Source organism: Schistocerca serialis, unplaced genomic scaffold (genome assembly GCF_023864345.2).
Source record: "Schistocerca serialis cubense isolate TAMUIC-IGC-003099 unplaced genomic scaffold, iqSchSeri2.2 HiC_scaffold_1219, whole genome shotgun sequence".
Lineage (NCBI taxonomy): Eukaryota > Metazoa > Arthropoda > Insecta > Orthoptera > Acrididae > Schistocerca > Schistocerca serialis.
The window spans coordinates 165001-170000 of NW_026047424.1; the positions used below are offsets into that span (position 1 = coordinate 165001).

Here is a 5000-nt window from a genome sequence, read left to right on the forward strand (position 1 = left end):
GAACCCAAAAGCTTTGGTTTCCCGGAGGCTGCCCGCCGAGTCATCGGAGGAACTGCGGCGGATCGCTGGCTGGCATCGTTTATGGTTAGAACTAGGGCGGTATCTGATCGCCTTCGAACCTCTAACTTTCGTTCTTGATTAATGAAAACATACTTGGCAAATGCTTTCGCTTCTGTTCGTCTTGCGACGATCCAAGAATTTCACCTCTAACGTCGCAATACGAATGCCCCCGCCTGTCCCTATTAATCATTACCTCGGGTTCCGAAAACCAACAAAATAGAACCGAGGTCCTATTCCATTATTCCATGCACACAGTATTCAGGCGGGCTTGCCTGCTTTAAGCACTCTAATTTGTTCAAAGTAAACGTGCCGGCCCACCGAGACACTCAATAAAGAGCACCCTGGTAGGATTTCAACGGGGTCCGCCTCGGGACACACGAGCACGCACGAGGCGGTCGCACGCCTTCGGCTCGCCCCACCGGCAGGACGTCCCACGATACATGCCAGTTAAACACCGACGGGCGGTGAACCAACAGCGTGGGACACAAATCCAACTACGAGCTTTTTAACCGCAACAACTTTAATATACGCTATTGGAGCTGGAATTACCGCGGCTGCTGGCACCAGACTTGCCCTCCAATAGATACTCGTTAAAGGATTTAAAGTGTACTCATTCCGATTACGGGGCCTCGGATGAGTCCCGTATCGTTATTTTTCGTCACTACCTCCCCGTGCCGGGAGTGGGTAATTTGCGCGCCTGCTGCCTTCCTTGGATGTGGTAGCCGTTTCTCAGGCTCCCTCTCCGGAATCGAACCCTGATTCCCCGTTACCCGTTACAACCATGGTAGGCGCAGAACCTACCATCGACAGTTGATAAGGCAGACATTTGAAAGATGCGTCGCCGGTACGAGGACCGTGCGATCAGCCCAAAGTTATTCAGAGTCACCAAGGCAAACGGACCGGACGAGCCGACCGATTGGTTTTGATCTAATAAAAGCGTCCCTTCCATCTCTGGTCGGGACTCTGTTTGCATGTATTAGCTCTAGAATTACCACAGTTATCCAAGTAACGTGGGTACGATCTAAGGAACCATAACTGATTTAATGAGCCATTCGCGGTTTCACCTTAATGCGGCTTGTACTGAGACATGCATGGCTTAATCTTTGAGACAAGCATATGACTACTGGCAGGATCAACCAGGGAGCTGCGTCAACTAGAGCTGAGCAGCCGGCCGCCCGGGAGTGTGTCCCGGGGGCCCGCGCGAACACGCAAGCGTCCGCTCAATTATTCTGCAAACAGGAGGAGGCTGAGCTCCCCTGCACAACACACCTCGAAACCCTCTCAGGTCCCGGCGGCGCGCAGCGCCGTCCTAAGTACTTGGTCGGGTTCGAGAGAGGCGCAATCGCCCGGAGTTAGGCGAGTAGACGCTTTAGGTGCGACCACCCGTGCTCCCAACTGAGCTTGCCGCTGCCGACAGAGGCCCGGGAGCGTGCTGTCGTGGCATTGCCGGCGGGAGACAACACGCGCCACCTACGGTGACCGGCAGCTCCAACGCCAGCGCCACAGAAGGACAAAAGCCCTACTTGGGTGCCGAAGCGAACTCTCCCAGCACAGCGCACGCGCCAACACGTCCGCACAGCTGCGATACAAACCACCTGCGAGAACCGCTGGGGCGACCGAGCAGCAGACGGCGTCGCGGCGCCGAGCGCCGGGCGGCGGCGCATCCTCAGCGCACAAAGTCCTCAATCGGACCAGCACACTGCAGATGGCCACCGCGCTTCGCACCGGGCCCGCGAGGACCTACTTTGGCCGCAAGGCGCCGCGAGCAGGGGGCGCCGGCGCGCAGCTGCGCCGCCTGCCGCGTCCGTCGGCCGGCGCGCCTGCCACCGGCCGCCCCCACCAGCCGGCTGTAGCGCGTGCGCCCACGCACCGCGCTGCCAGCACGCCGGGCGGCCCCCCCTCACCGGCCGGGGACGGTCCCACCCAGCCACCGCCGCGTATCGCCTCACACCCAGATCCCCTTTCACGTTCGTGGGCATGGTGGGTCCCCTTTCACGTTCGTGGGCATGGTGGGTATCCCTGAAACAACCGGTTAATAGCTCGACCGATCGTCGCCAACACTGATTCACCTCTAGCGAGAACAACCGCACCACAACGGGTTACCGGTTGTTCATTTGCGTAACGTCACCAGCAAACGTACACGTCCATCGCCATTTGCAACGAGTATTGCATGCCTGTGTCAGGTGTCACAACACACTACGTCTGCCCACATAGACGCAACAACATGTGCACGCCTAGAGAACACGTGGAAGGTAGACCCCGTACGTATGCGGTGTCCATTGCGCGAACGACTGTCAGCCCGCCTCTGCAGCATGTCGCAGATGTGGAACGCGGTGCAACATGCTATCACGGTGTGTGAGAAGAGACGACTACGTCCGAATACACGCTCCACTACATCAACAGACTGCTCATGCTGATCGCCATCCAGGGCGTCCGTTCCTCCCACACGTCTGTATGGCGTACCACACTGCAATCCAGCTCTTATAGGGAGACGACACGTAGCTGCGTGCACAATATTTGGACTGTATGGTCCGCCGTTGCTAGGCGCTGTCGTCATACGGTCACATGGGCCACGATGTATCATTCAGTACATACGGAGCAATGTGCAGTACAGTTTGTGGGTTTTGCGTACATCGGCGGACAGGTGACAGGCCGTACCACAACGTAGGCTGAGTACGTCGGCATGCGAAGGGCATTGAACATGCAAACTTCTCACCGACCAGCTTGCGAAGGCAGGGGGGAAGGGGGGGGGGGCATGTACGTCCTGCTGCTATCCACACTACAGTGTATAGCAGGAGCATGTGGAAAGTCAGCAACACCTGCAAGGTGTTTAACATGACGCGATACACAGGGGACCGGGCAGTGCGAGTAGCGAACTATATTGCGAGGGTTGCGGTTAGGCAACACTACACTACTTTAACGGGTTGCATAACAATTACAGAGCAGGTTCAGCGACAACGTGCGTCAGGTTAAGGCGCAATATAGTTTAGGTTACGGCGCACTTTAGGTTAGGTTAAGGCACATTATAGGTTAGGTTAAGGCACAACATGGGTTACGTTAAGGCACAACATGGGTTACGTTAAGGCACAACATGGGTTAGGTTAAGGCACAACATGGGTTAGGTTAAGGCACAACATGGGTTAGGTTAAGGCACAACATGGGTTAGGTTAAGGCACAACATGGGTTAGGTTAAGGCACAACATGGGTTAGGTTAAGGCACAACATGGGTTAGGTTAAGGCACAACATGGGTTAGGTTAAGGCACAACATGGGTTAGGTTAAGGCACAACATGGGTTAGGTTAAGGCACAACATGGGTTAGGTTAAGGCACAACATGGGTTAGGTTAAGGCACAACATGGGTTAGGTTAAGGCACAACATGGGTTAGGTTAAGGCACAACATGGGTTAGGTTAAGGCACAACATGGGTTAGGTTAAGGCACAACATGGGTTAGGTTAAGGCACAACATGGGTTAGGTTAAGGCACAACATGGGTTAGGTTAAGGCACAACATGGGTTAGGTTAAGGCACAACATGGGTTAGGTTAAGGCACAACATGGGTTAGGTTAAGGCACAACATGGGTTAGGTTAAGGCACAACATGGGTTAGGTTAAGGCACAACATGGGTTAGGTTAAGGCACAACATGGGTTAGGTTAAGGCACAACATGGGTTAGGTTAAGGCACAACATGGGTTAGGTTAAGGCACAACATGGGTTAGGTTAAGGCACAACATGGGTTAGGTTAAGGCACAACATGGGTTAGGTTAAGGCACAACATGGGTTAGGTTAAGGCACAACATGGGTTAGGTTAAGGCACAACATGGGTTAGGTTAAGGCACAACATGGGTTAGGTTAAGGCACAACATGGGTTAGGTTAAGGCACAACATGGGTTAGGTTAAGGCACAACATGGGTTAGGTTAAGGCACAACATGGGTTAGGTTAAGGCACAACATGGGTTAGGTTAAGGCACAACATGGGTTAGGTTAAGGCACAACATGGGTTAGGTTAAGGCACAACATGGGTTAGGTTAAGGCACAACATGGGTTAGGTTAAGGCACAACATGGGTTAGGTTAAGGCACAACATGGGTTAGGTTAAGGCACACCATGGGTTAGGTTAAGGCACACCATGGGTTAGGTTAAGGCACAACATGGGTTAGGTTAAGGCACAACATGGGTTAGGTTAAGGCACAACATGGGTTAGGTTAAGGCACAACATGGGTTAGGTTAAGGCACAACGTAGGTTAGGTTAAGGCACAACGTAGGTTAGGTTAAGGCACAACGTAGGTTAGGTTAAGGCACAACATGGGTTAGGTTAAGGCACAACATGGGTTAGGTTAAGGCACAACATGGGTTAGGTTAAGGCACAACATGGGTTAGGTTAAGGCACAACATGGGTTACGTTACGGCACAACATGGGTTACGTTACGGCACAACATGGGTTACGTTACGGCACAACATGGGTTACGTTACGGCACAACATGGGTTACGTTACGGCACAAATTAGGTTAGGTTACGGCACAAATTAGGTTAGGTTAAGGCACAAATTAGGTTAGGTTAAGGCACAAATTAGGTTAGGTTAAGGCACAAATTAGGTTAGGTTAAGGCACAAATTAGGTTAGGTTAAGGCACAAATTAGGTTAGGTTAAGGCACAAATTAGGTTAGGTTAAGGCACAAATTAGGTTAGGTTAAGGCACAAATTAGGTTAGGTTAAGGCACAAATTAGGTTAGGTTAAGGCACGATATAGGTTAGGTTAAGGCACGATATAGGTTAGGTTAAGGCACGATATAGGTTAGGTTAAGGCACGATATAGGTTAGGTTAAGGCACGATATAGGTTAGGTTAAGGCACGATATAGGTTAGGTTAAGGCACGATATAGGTTAGGTTAAGGCACGATATAGGTTAGGTTAAGGTACGATATAGGTTAGGTTAAGGTACGATA

The 5000-nt window shown here is 52.1% G+C and overlaps 1 non-coding gene across 1 annotated transcript in view; it reads right to left on the reverse strand.

Moving 5' to 3' along the window:
- LOC126435814 (small subunit ribosomal RNA) overlaps positions 1-1203 on the reverse strand; it is a 1909-nt gene extending 706 nt beyond the window's left edge. The window contains exon 1 of the ribosomal RNA XR_007580212.1: positions 1-1203. This exon is cut by the window's left edge and continues 706 nt beyond it. This is a non-coding gene — a ribosomal RNA (small subunit ribosomal RNA).
- Positions 1204-5000: the final 3797 nt, after the last annotated feature.